Consider the following 13,538-nt stretch of genomic DNA (forward strand, 5'->3'; position numbering starts at 1 on the left):
CGGATAGTGTCCTGGGGTATTTCCTCCCAGATCTGGACCAGACCATCACTGAGCTCCAGGATAGTCTGAGGTGCAACCTGGTGGTGTTGGATGGACCGAAACATGATATCCCAGAGGTGTTCTATTAGATTTAGGTCAGGCGAGCATGGGGGCCATTCAATGATATCAATTCTTTCATCGTCCAAGAACTGCCTGCATACTCTCGACACATGAGGCCAGGCATTGTCATGCACCAGGAGGAACCCAGGACCCACTGCACCAGCGTAGGGTTTGACAATGGGTCCAAGGATTTCATTTTGATACATAATGGCAGTCAGGGTGCCATTGTCTAGCATGTAGACGTCTGTGCATCCCTCCATGGATATGCCTCCCCAGACAATCACTGACCCACCACCAAAACGGTCATGCTGAACGATGTTGCAGGCAGCATAACGTTCCCCACGGCTTCTCCAGACCCTTTCACGTCTGTCACATGTGCTCAGGGTGAACCTGCTGTCATCTGTGAAAAGCACAGGGCACCAGTGGCAGACCTGCCAATTCTGATGTTCAATGGCAAATGCCAATCGAGCTCTATGGTGCCGGGAAGTGAGCACAAGGCCCACTAGAGGATGTCGGGCCCTCAGGCCACCCTCATGAAGTCTGTTTCTGATTGTTTGGTCAGAGACATTCACACCAGTTGCCTGCTGGAGGTCATTTTGTAGGGCTCTGGCAGTGATCATCCTGTTCCTCGTACAAAGAAGCAGATACCGATCTTGCTGATATATGTATGTGTGTGTATATATATTGTGAGCTGGGGATAGGCAGCCGGAATACTGTATATGCTTCCTGGGGTAAGCAGTCTTTCAGGCATAGATACCAAATCCAGTGAGATTAGTGGCAAACAGTGAAGGTATTAATTAGTGCTATTTACAAAACTATATACAAAGTGCTGTACAGTGTTTAACCAAAATAAACAGGGCAAGAACATATCAAACAAAAACCTAGCCATGTCCCGGCTCTCATTACACAGTAATGCAGGTCCTAACTCTCAGACTGATCAAGCCTACCACTTGTCAGCCACAACATACACAGCTTGTTAGTTTCCACCAACCCTTCAGCTCTCCAGATGTCCTGTAGCCAGAGCTCACATCCTGTAGCCAGAGCTCTCGGCCTGGGGATCAGAGAAGTCCTTTGTCTGATCCCCAGGCCGAGAGCTCTGGCTAAAGGTCCCAGGTGAATTTACTTGCCCACAGAGAGAGGTAAATCCTGCACTGGACCTCATATCAGAGATCCCTAAAGGTATAGGAAAGGAACCTGGGAGATGGATGCTATATACAGTCAGGTCCATAAATATTGGGACATTGACACAATTCTAACATTTTTGGCTCTATACAACACCACAATGGATTTGAAATGAAACAAACAAGATGTAATTTAACTGCAGACTGTCAGCTTTAATTTGAGGGTATTTACATCCAAATCAGGTGAACGGTGTAGGAATTACAACAGTTTGCATATGTGCCTCCCACTTTTTAAGGGACCAAAAGTAATGGGACAATTGGCTTCTCAGCTGTTCCATGGCCAGGTGTGTGTTATTCCCTCATTATCCCAATTACAATGAGCAGATAAAAGGTCCAGAGTTCATTTCAAGTGTGCTATTTGCATTTGGAATCTGTTGCTGTCAACTCTCAGGATGAGATCCAAAGTGCTGTCACCATCAGTGAAGCAAGCCATCATTAGGCTGAAAAAACAAAACAAACCCATCAGAGAGATAGCAAAAACATTAGACGTGGCCAAAACAACTGTTTGGAACATTCTTAAAAAGAAGGAACGCACCAGTGAGCTCAGCAACACCAAAAGACCCGGAAGACCACGGAAAACAACTGTGGTGGATGACCGAAGAATTCTTTCCCTGGTGAAGAAAACACCCTTCACAACAGTTGGCCAGATCAGGAACACTCTCCAGGAGGTAGGTGTATGTGTGTCAAAGTCAACAATCAAGAGAAGACTTCACCAGAGTGAATACAGAGGGTTCACCACAAGATGTAAACCATTGGTGAGCCTCAAAAACAAGAAGGCCAGATTAGAGTTTGCCAAACGACATGTAAAAAAGCCTTCACAGTTCTGCAACAACATCCTATGGACAGATGAGACCGAGATCAACTTGTACCAGAGTGATGGGAAGAGAAGAGTATGGAGAAGGAAAGGAACTGCACATGATCCTAAGCATACCACCTCATCAGTGAAACATGGTGGTGGTAGTGACATGGCGTGGGCATGTATGGCTGCCAATGGAACTGCTTCTCTTGTATTTATTGATGATGTGACTGCTGACAAAAGCAGCAGGATGAATTGTGAAGTGTTCTGGGCAATATTATCTGCTCATATTCAGCCAAATGCTCATTGGACGCTTCACAGTGCAGATGGACAATGACCCAAAGCATACTGCAAAAGCAACCAAAGAGTTTTTTAAGGGAAAGAAGTGGAATGTTATGCAATGGCCAAGTCAATCACCTGACCTGAATCCGATTGAGCATGCATTTCACTTGCTGAAGACAAAACTGAAGGGAAAATGCCCCAAGAACAAGCAGGAACTGAAGACAGTTGCAGTAGAGGCCTGGCAGAGCATCACCAGGGATGAAACCCAGCGTCTGGTGATGTCTATGCGTTCCACACTTCAGGCTGTCATTGACTGCAAAGGATTTGCAACCAAGTATTAAAAAGTGAAAGTTTGATTTATGATTATTATTCTGTCCCATTACTTTTGGTCCCTTAACAAGTGGGAAGCACATATGCAAAGTGTTGTAATTCCAACACTGTTCACCTGATTTGGATGTAAATGCCCTCAAATTAAAGCTGACAGTCTGCAGTTAAAGCACATCTTGTTCATTTCATTTCAAATCCATTGTGGTGGTGTATAGAGCCAAAAATGTTAGAATTGTGTCGATGTCCCAATATTTATGGACCTGACTGTATATATATATATATATTATAGTGCGTGTGTATGTATGTATATATACACACTAACCGGCCACTTTATTAGGTACACCTGTTCAATTGCTTGGTGGCACAAATTGCTAAACAGCCAATCAGATGGCAGCAGTCAGCCAATGAGAGAGAGCGGGTGGGGCCAAGCCACGACTCTGTGTGTAAATGGACTCACGAAGCAGCGGGTGCCCCCATAGCAAGCTGCTTGCTGTGGGGGCACCTGACAGGAGAGAGTGGCCAGGAGAGCCTGCGGGGGGCCTGGGAAGAGGAGGATTCAAGCTGCTTTGTGCAAAACCACTACACACATCAGGTAAGTATAGACATATTTGGTATTTTATAAAAAAAACCCTTTAGAATCACTTTAAGTACAACCAGCCTGCCCATAGATGGACAGAAATTCATCCAGTTCCTGTTCAAATGAAATGAAATGACAAACAGTAATATTTCTGAAGGTGTCATGGTGCTCTACAATCAGCTATTCAAATCTAGCTTATGAGGCAAAAAATTACTATCTGCATTTACAAATCGATTTCTTAAAGCAGCTCTGTTTTTAAAAGAAAAGAGAGATTCAAAATACAGTGGCTCCCTGGAGGAGGGGAGGTTGGAGGAACCACAGCACACAGCAGGGGACACCACTTCCAGTAATTTGCCAGATTCCGTATGATTTTTAGCCAGAGATTTTCTTTTCCATTGTTTGTATAGGCAACAGTAAAGATGAGGAATTTATGTTTTCTTTGCAGGGGGGACTATATTTGGAGTCTATATTTTTGAATCACTTTATATTAAACTAGCAATGAACATTTATTTTAATTACAATACAAAGTAGAAAAAGAAACCACTTTCCTACTGCAAGATTCACCCCATGTGATTATGTGCAGCATGTTGATCTCATTGCGTTGCATATTAAATGACCACCAAGACCTACTTCTATTTCAGGAAATGAATGAATTATTGATACTCATCACTCAAGTGGGAGGTGGTGAGATTTACCCTGTTTTTTTTCAACCTGCCTTTGTGGTGTCCTCTGGGATCTGAATCATTGTAAGCAGTCTATAGTTGCCACTACATGGATGGATTCTAAACTAAATACACAAATAGATACAGTATATGAAGTTTTACCTGTCAAAACATTTGTGACAATGTTCATCCAGAGTTGGAATTTAAACCCCCCTCCCCTTTTTTTTTTCCCATCTACCGTACTTCTTCAAACAGATACATTTTTATTTGAATACTATGAATCTTTTTTTTTTTTTTTAAAGCAAGAACTAGGTAAAATAAGACCAATGTCAATGACATTAGGTTGTCTTGCCTTCAGACCTGCACAGACTAAGCCCTGGTTCACACTGGATCCGACTTTGAAACCATGCGACTTCACTTGACGTCTATGCAAGTCGCACTGTAAATTGGCAAAGTAGTGCAGGAACCACTTTTCTAATCGTCAGAGTGGCACAGATTATACTGGTTCCATTGCCAATCATTGGATGCGATTTGTCATGCGATTTGAACTGTCAAATAGCATTAAAATTCACATCAGTGTGACTCAGAGTTAAAGGCTAATTTTATGGTAAATGTTTTTAGCCACCTGACCCCCAGGCCGATTCTGACATTTCTTACGCAAATGTAAAAATCAGCATTTTTTTTTTTTCTACGAAAAAATTACTTAGAATATATAATTATTATATATTATTTAAGCTGAGGCCCTGGAGAATAAAGTGGTTCTTACAATTTTTTATGTCACATGATATTTGCGTATTGGCTTATCAGAAGCAAACACAAAAAATATACTTTAATGAGATTTAATGCAAACAAAAATAATATAATACCAAATTTCTTGGTAAAAATATAAAAGATGATGTTACGCCGAGTAAATAGAATGCCTAACATGTCACGCATTAAAATTGCATACTTCTGTGGAACGGCGACAAATTTATGGTACCTAAAAATCTCTATGCTATTAAAGTCTTTGCAGGTTACCAGTTAAGAGTTAAACAGGAGATCAATCGATTTTCTTGTTCCGGGTTACATAGCATCCAGTGCACTTGCTGAGGTGCCGCCCTTGATAGATCGGGGAATCTTGATACTAGCAGAACAAAACATGGTGCACTCTCCTCGTGCATTAACACAATAACCAAAAATGAAATTAAAAGATGCAAAAACATACTCACAAGCCACAAAAGGTCATAAAAACAGAGACAAGAAGTCAAAGGTGCCAATCGTGGACAGCATGCATCCTCGGGTAAAGTACTAATGCGTTTCGGGAGTCGAAATCTCTTCCTCAGAGTAATATAATTTTTAATACCCTTTATGGCTTGTGAGTATGTTTGTTTTTGCATCTTTTTAATACATTTTTGGTTATTGCGTTAATGCACGAGGAGAGTGCGCCCTGTTTTGTTCTTTTCTGATAACATCCAGTGCATGTCTAGGCTGGCCATACATTATACAAATTTTCTTGAGAATTTTGCTTTAGATTTACCAAAAACCATATAATATGAGGTAAAACCTAAAGAACACTTTCAATTTTATCCAATTAAGTGGGCCCTTGCGCTACATAGTTGAAGGTAAATCTAAAGGAAACTGGGCAGAATTTAACAGAAAATTGTATAGTGTATGGCCAGCCCTAGTCATTGTATTGCAGCACAAATGTGTGAATGCTAATGTGATAAAACACATCTCTTCCAGCATGTTAAAGAAAATTCTAACACAATATTTCATATTCCTGAGATGTGCCTGCTATACCATTTACTTGTATGGAGACTAATCCTGTTTCCTATTAAAAACTGACCACACTAAGCATGAGAGCATATTGTGGTCAGTTCTCTAGCTCTGCTGGGAACTTGGTCTGCTCTCCTCCAGTGATCAAATGTGTGCTGGCAGCCCCCACCCCTGCACAGCCATTCGCTGGGAAGATTAGTGTGCTTCTGTTTCTCCTCCCCCTCCACCTCTCTATGCAGCTGAGAACAGAGAGTATGTTATCCCCTATAAAAAAGGGGAAACAAACTATTTTATATATTTTTTTATACCTATACAGAAATGTTTTATATTTAATTTCTATTTTAAACTGTATTGACTTATTTTACAAGGAAAAGGTTTACATATACTTTAACGTCTGTTATTAGCTCTCACCTGAAAATGACTAGACAGAGAGACCCAGGGATTGTGGGATATGTAGTTTCTTCACAGGAAGTGTCAGTTCTTATACTACAGACATAGGCTATTCATTAACCTGTGCAGTGCCGTGCCACATGCCTCATGTTTGAACACTGCTGCCAAAGGAATGTGAAGATTTACTCTACTATAGGTTGTGCATACAGAGCAACAAATGACACCATGAAATTACATTGTTAATGTGGGTAAAAAAACACAAGGCGCAGGTAGGAAGGTTTATATTGCCTTTAAAGTCAAATTTCAAGCACAGTGGAGAAGAGTTGGGAGATTTATTGGGGTTTTATTGCAGAAAAAAAGCAGCCTGTGTATTTTTTTTATTCATAAAAAATATACTAATCCACTTAAATACAATTGATGAGACATCTGAAATCCACTGTCCATTTTAGCTCCATTCACATTGAGTTCTTTTTTCAGTAAACCTATTAATGTATGGAGGAACATATTATTGTAAGGTAAGGGGCAGCTATGGAGAGATCAGGAATTTTGCCCTATATATAAATATATCATATGCAGCATTCACTGTTACTGTATATAGCAGCTTGTCCGGCTACTGCAGTATTGCTATAAACATTTGTTTTCCACAGACAAAACATGGAGACGTCTTTCCCGTGGGATCATTTCAATTGTTTCCATGTTTCATCTCTTCCCAGAGCATCTTGGCTCACATGAATCTGAAATGTATCTGTGATATTATCCAGGACACAGCAGTATCCTTCTGGTTTAGAGGACTGAAAAACTGATTGGTCAGAATATATTTTCTAGAAATGCTCAAGCACAAGTTTTTCATAGATTATTTGTTTTTTTTTGTTTGTTTTTTTTTGGGGGGTGGGGGGGTTGTGGACTGATAAATATGTAAATCTGTAGCAGATGAGTATAACTGGACTTCACTTGCACGCCTTGCCCAATGCACAGACAAGGCAATTTGCTGTATACCCTTTTTCTTCAATTCACAGCATTGTTGCGATGAATAAAATTAGGACGTATTAATTTCTTTCACCACAGTGTGTGGCAATGCACTAACGCACATCGCAATGTGCTGCGATGCTTAACCCCTTCACGCCTAAGGGTAAAACAAATCTAAATGCCTAAGCACAATTTTGCAATGTTGACTTGTGTTAGTAAAACATATCATCACAACTACTTTGTACATTCAGGTAAATTATACCTTGTTTTTTTCAGGACAAATTGGGCTTTCGTTTGGTGGTAAATAGTAATGGATATCTCCTGATTTTGTTTTATTTTCAAACTGGCCCAAAATAATAAAAAAAGATAATTTTTTTTATTTAGCTATGTGTTTTTTGTTAATACCATAACCTACCACCAAAGAACAACCCAAAATAAATTCTCCAGCTCTTGACGATCACAGCAATACCATACAGTCAGGTCCATAAATATTGGGACATCGACACAATTCTAACATTTTTGGCTCTATACACCACCACAATGGATTTGAAATGAAACGAACAAGATGTGCTTTAACTGCAGACTGTCAGCTTTAATTTGAGGGTATTTACATCCAAATCAGGTGAACGGTGTAGGAATTACAACAGTTTGCATATGTGCCTCCCACTTGTTAAGGGACCAAACGTAATGGGACAGAATCATAATCATAAATCAAACTTTCACTTTTTAATACTTGGTTGCAAATCCTTTGCAGTCAATTACAGCCTGAAGTCTGGAACGCATAGACATCACCAGACGCTGGGTTTCATACCTGGTGATGCTCTGCCAGGCCTCTACTGCAACTGTCTTCAGTTCCTGCTTGTTCTTGGGGCATTTTCCCTTCAGTTTTGTCTTCAGCAAGTGAAATGCATGCTCAATCAGATTCAGGTCAGGTGATTGACTTGGCCATTGCATAACATTCCACTTCTTTCCCTTAAAAAACTCTTTGGTTGCTTTTGCAGTATGCTTTGGGTCATTGTCCATCTGCACTGTGAAGCGTTTGGCTGAATATGAGCAGATAATATTGCCAGAAACACTTCAGAATTCATCCTGCTGCTTTTGTCAGCAGTCACATCATCAATAAATACAAGAGAAGCAGTTCCATTGGCAGCCATACATGCCCACGCCATGACACTACCACCACCATGCTTCACTGATGAGGGGGGATGCTTAGGATCATGAGCAGTTCCTTTCCTTCTCCATACTCTTCTCTTCCCATCACTCTGGTACAAGTTGATCTTGGTCTCATCTGTCCATAGGATGTTGTTCCAGAACTGTGAAGGCTTTTTTAGATGTCGTTTGGCAAACTCTAATCTGGCCTTCCTGTTTTTGAGGCTCACCAATGGTTTACATCTTGTGGTGAACCCTCTGTATTCACTCTGGTGAAGTCTTCTCTTGATTGGTGACTTTGACACAAATACACCTACCTCCTGGAGAGTGTTCTTGATCTGGCCAACTGTTGTGAAGGGTGTTTTCTTCACCAGGGAAAGAATTCTTCGGTCATCCACCACAGTTGTTTTCCGTGGTCTTCCGGGTCTTTTGGTGTTCCTGAGCTCACCGGTGCGTTCCTTCTTTTTAAGAATGTTCCAAACAGTTGTTTTGGACACGCCTAATGTTTTTGCTATCTCTCTGATGGGTTTGTTTTGTTTTTTCAGCCTAATGATGGCTTGCTTCACTGATAGTGACAGCTCTTTGGATCTCATCTTGAGAGTTGACAGCAACAGATTCCAAATGCAAATAGCACACTTAGAACTCTGGACCTTTTATCTGCTCATTGTAATTGGGATAATGAGGGAATAACACAAACCTGGCCATGGAACAGATGAGAAGCCAATTGTCACATTACCTTTGGTCCCTTAACAAGTGGGAGGCACATATGCAAACTGATGTAATTCCTACACCATTCCCCTGATTTGGATGTAAATACCCTCAAATTAAAGCTGACAGTCTGCAGTCAAAGCACATCTTGTTAGTTTAATTTAAAATCCATTGTGGTGGTGTACAGAGCCAAAAAAATTAGAATTGGGTCGATGTCCCAATATTTATGGACCGGACTGTATATGTGTATGGTATTTGTTGTTTGTACCCATAGTACAGCCCAGAAACAATAGTGCACATTTTGTTTTTTGTTTTTTTACCTAAAACACACTAACTGATACCAGTTTTTTTTAAATCCCGACATTTGACCCTGACCTTGACCCAAACACTGAACTAGATCAAACCTTGATCTAGGTATTTTTTCTTTATTTTTAATTTTATTTTTAATATTTATTTATCTTTTTTTTCCCCTCTATGCCAGTGGTTCTCAACCTTCCTAATGCCGCGACCCTTTAATACAGTTCCTCATGTTGTGGTGACCCCCAACCATAAAATTATTTTCGTTGCTACTTTATAACTGTAATTTTGCTACTATTATGAATTGTAATGTAATTATCTGATATGCAGGATATATTTTCATTGTTACAAATTGAACATAATTAAAGCATAGTGATTAATCACAAAAACAATATGTAATTATATATTGTGAAATATTTATTTCTAATTACAAATAGATGAAATTTTGTCTTGAAGCATGGTGTATCATGGGTAACAGTCTTTAATATAACAACAGTAAACCATTTACCCAGTAATTATAATTCATGAAGTGTCGTTTTAACCTCCAATACTGCTGCTTTCAACACAGTAGTTGCTTTTAACAGAGTAGCTGCTTTCAACACAGCAGCTGCTTTCTACACAGTAGCTACTCTTTACACATGTGTGACTGGTCCACATAAGTACATTATGGCGCCAACCCTGTCACATACACCTGTATTTGTATGGGGTGTATGTGATGGGGTTGGCGCGAGGATGTCATCACGATGGGTACTTGTATGTGGGCGTATCTGCATGTGGGCGGACCCGCCTGGAGACTGATAGAGGAGCGGTGTCTTGGTTCCTAAGACCATCGGAAATATGTGTTTTCCGATGGTCTTAGGCGACACCTGTGAAAGGGTCGTTCGACTCCCAAAGTGGTCGCAACCCACAGATTGAGAACCGCTGCTCTATGCCATGAGTTAGAGAGATACTGTGTATCCCTCTCCTCCATTCATAGAGAGAGAAAAAAAACAAGGGGGCCGGGCTGTATAGTGACTGATCACTGTGATAGCCAATCAGAGGCTATCACAGTGATCGTGTGACCCAGGTCCCGATCGTTAGAACAGGACCCGGTGCTCTCAGTGACATCGCGGTCTTTGTGCTGGAAGCGCGCTGTGCGGCGCGCTCCCAGCGGAAAGACAGGTATGCAAATATGCGGCCCCGCAGAAACAACCTCAGTTCTGTGAGGCCACATATTTGTGTTACATCGGTGTCACAGGGTTAAAGATGTGTTTCAATAAAGTTGGAAAAAAAGGTAAAAGCGCATCATATTTCCCTGCTCACAGCGCATGCTAGTGTCCGTGTATTGTAGCTGAGTGCTGCTGTGGACCAGCCCTAAAAGACAGTTTACCTTTACCTAAAAACTGCCTATGTAGATAAGAGGAGTCTGTAGATAAAAACAGGGTTTTATAACTGAAGGAACTACAAGTACTGTCGGCCTCAGCGGCTAACGGCTTGTAGTTCTCAATAAACTGCAAGGGTGCTACTGAGCGCTCTTGTAGTTCATTGATTCTTCCTGCAGGTGGTACAAGCAGATGGCTAAATGAGGGTCTGCAGGATCCTGGCACTGCACCTGCGATCTGCTGATCACAGGTTTAATGCTTTACAGGCGGCAGTGTCAAAAAATATTAACTGCACATTTTTTTGCCTGCAAAAAGATGTACATTTATTTATTTTTTTAAAAAGGTGAACTTATTCTTTAATGAATGGTCTGCTTTAAAGGTATGAAAACCCTAAAAAAGGCAGCTTTCACCGCCGTTGATAAAAGCATACCATCTCTTTTCCAACATTCTCCAAATGCTCCTGAAAGAATAGTCATTTCAGTACAGGTTTCCTAAGAGAGTTGCTAAATGTGGTCATTAAGACGTTTGTGTACAGCACTTTGTGCGTCAGAAAACATTTGTGATTGCACTTCTCTACAATTACAGGAGCCTGGAGAGAACACTTGCCAATCCCTTCTCTGGATTTCCTAATTGCTTACTGTCTCAAAACTGCACATTTTGTTCCATGTTACAACAGTTTATGTTTTTCACTTCAGGAGGATGATGGCGGCACCAGAATGAAAGCAGACATGAAGAGGCCGAGGCTGTTTAAAAGATGCAGACCCCCTGACTGAAGACTATTCATTCAGCTTCTGATTGCAGTGTACAGGTAGGTGCGTTCACAACAGGTTATTATAAAGGCTAATGAAAAGACACAGCTGAGTCTATATAGAGCGGATGTGTCTGCCAGATTGTCCTGTATTGACTCTCGTCCAGTACTGATGCAACTGCATGCTGAAGACAGCTGTGACCAAAGCACAGTGACATAAATAAATGTACATTATCTACACCTGGGCACTTCATATGTTTCATTGGACTAAAGAATTAGGTGGGTCCAACACAGGGATCATCATCTGGTTGCCAACATCCCAAATGCTAGAGTACCAAAGATATGTTCCCCTTTAAAATGTACTGGGACGTTTAAGGAATCACAAACAGAATAGCTGAAACATATGAATTATTTTATTACAAGCTTTTTGTAATAAAATAATTTATATGTTTAAGCTATTTTGTTTGTGTTGCCTCAAAAGTCCCAGTACATTTTAAAGGGGAACATGTCTTTGGTACATTGGACTAAAGAAGTCTGTGTTAAAGTGTAATTAATATTTTAATTACTACAGGTATTTATATTATTGTACATTCATATCAGTCTCTGCCCTCAAGGAGCTTACAATCTAAGATCCCTATTTAGTTATTATTACAGGTAATTGTATAGTGCAATTTACACAGCGCTTTACATATATATTTTACACTCACATCAGTCCCCGCCCCCGAGGAGTATACAATCTAAGCTCCCTAACTCACATTCATACATAAACATATTAGAGACAATTTAGAACGGAGCTAGTTAACTTATTAGCATGTCTTTGGAGTGTGGGGTGTACATTCACATCAGTCCATAACCCTCAAAGGGTGTACAATCTAAGATCCCTAACTTATATTTATGCATATACATACTAAGGCCAGTTTAGATAGGATCCAAGTAACCTACCAGAATGTCTTTGCAGTGTGGAAGGAAACTGGAGTACCTGGAGGAAATCCACGCAGGCACAGGGAGAACATGCAGACTCCAGGCAGGTTGTGCCGTAGTTGGGATTCAAACCAATGACCCTAGTACTGCCAGGCGAAGTGCTAACTACTTAGCCACTGTGCTGCCCGTCTAAGATCCTTATCTTACATGCGTACATACACATACATCCCAGAGCTTCCCGCTGGCCGCTGACATCTTTGGGCGCCCGGCTTCCGGTTCTTGATTGTCGTCTGCTTTAATTGACCGTGCATGGGGTGACATCAGTCCCGAGCATGTGCAGTAAGCTTCGGCATTGCAGATATTCTACAGTGAACTGCGCGTGTTCAAAGACAGACAGGCAGGTAAGTAACTTTAATGCAGCGGAGACAAAGTATGTCTCTTTTGCATTAAAATTTCTGTCTGTTTGCACTTTTGTATTTTAGCTAGAGTTCCACTTTAAAAAAAGAGTTTTCGACACCAGATCTGGCTCCTCTGACATACATGCAGAAAATCTTCTGTATTGCGCGACCTCTTGGCTGCTTGAATGGGAGTTTTCTTTTCTGTCTGATCCCTACTGGTCTGTTATCCCCCTGGACATCTTTCCTCAGGTGAACCTATTCTTGTCCCCCCCTCCCCCTTTAGTCCCCCCCCCTTTTTTTCCTTCCCCTGGCACTAGACTGGATAAGCTAAGGCGATGGATATCACTGGTACATCCCATCCTCCCCCCAACCCCCCCCCCCCCCACCGGGCTGGTCTCTGTTTTCGGGTATGGTGAGGCCTTCCACAGTTTTTTTATTACTTTGTTGCTCTCCTTGCCTTTGCTATCTGTACCTCCTTGGGGTCTAGATTTGCCTATACTATATAGGCCGTGGGTTTTGTACTTTCTGTCACTTACTGTTGTCATCTAGCTTCAGGATGTTATTGTTTATTTATTTGTCTGTTTTCCTATTTCACGTTATTTATTTCTTCACCCCCCCTCTTTTTTTTTTCCCCTTTCTTTTTTTGTTTACTGTGGATATTATTGTGCTCCCCTTTTTATTCTTCTCCCCCCTAAACCTAATTCTGTATTCTCTGTTTTGTATTTCATTATTGTTAATGTCTATGTAGACAGCTTTTACCAGATTGATCATAAAAAACAGGCTTCTTTTTCAAAACCTGAGCAGTGTTTTTAGTGTATTGGGAAATCTGGAATGCATAGGCAATTATATTGTAAGAGTGAGCTAATCCTTTAAGGTTTACCCTGGGTTCATCTGTCTTATAAGGTCCTTAAAGCAGCTCAG

At 40.9% G+C, this 13,538-nt stretch overlaps 1 protein-coding gene across 1 annotated transcript in view; it reads left to right on the forward strand.

Moving 5' to 3' along the window:
- The window catches only part of LRRC8B (leucine rich repeat containing 8 VRAC subunit B), a 60,172-nt gene that overhangs the window by 12,410 nt on the left and 34,224 nt on the right, over positions 1–13,538 (forward strand). The window contains exon 2 of the mRNA XM_089668909.1: positions 11,246–11,358. The gene's annotated coding sequence lies outside the window, so the exon portion shown is untranslated. The remainder of the gene's footprint in view (positions 1–11,245; positions 11,359–13,538) is intronic.

Source organism: Staurois parvus, unplaced genomic scaffold (assembly GCF_062004578.1).
Source record: "Staurois parvus isolate SC_StPar_1 unplaced genomic scaffold, SC_StPar_1.0 ptg000066l, whole genome shotgun sequence".
Lineage (NCBI taxonomy): Eukaryota > Metazoa > Chordata > Amphibia > Anura > Ranidae > Staurois > Staurois parvus.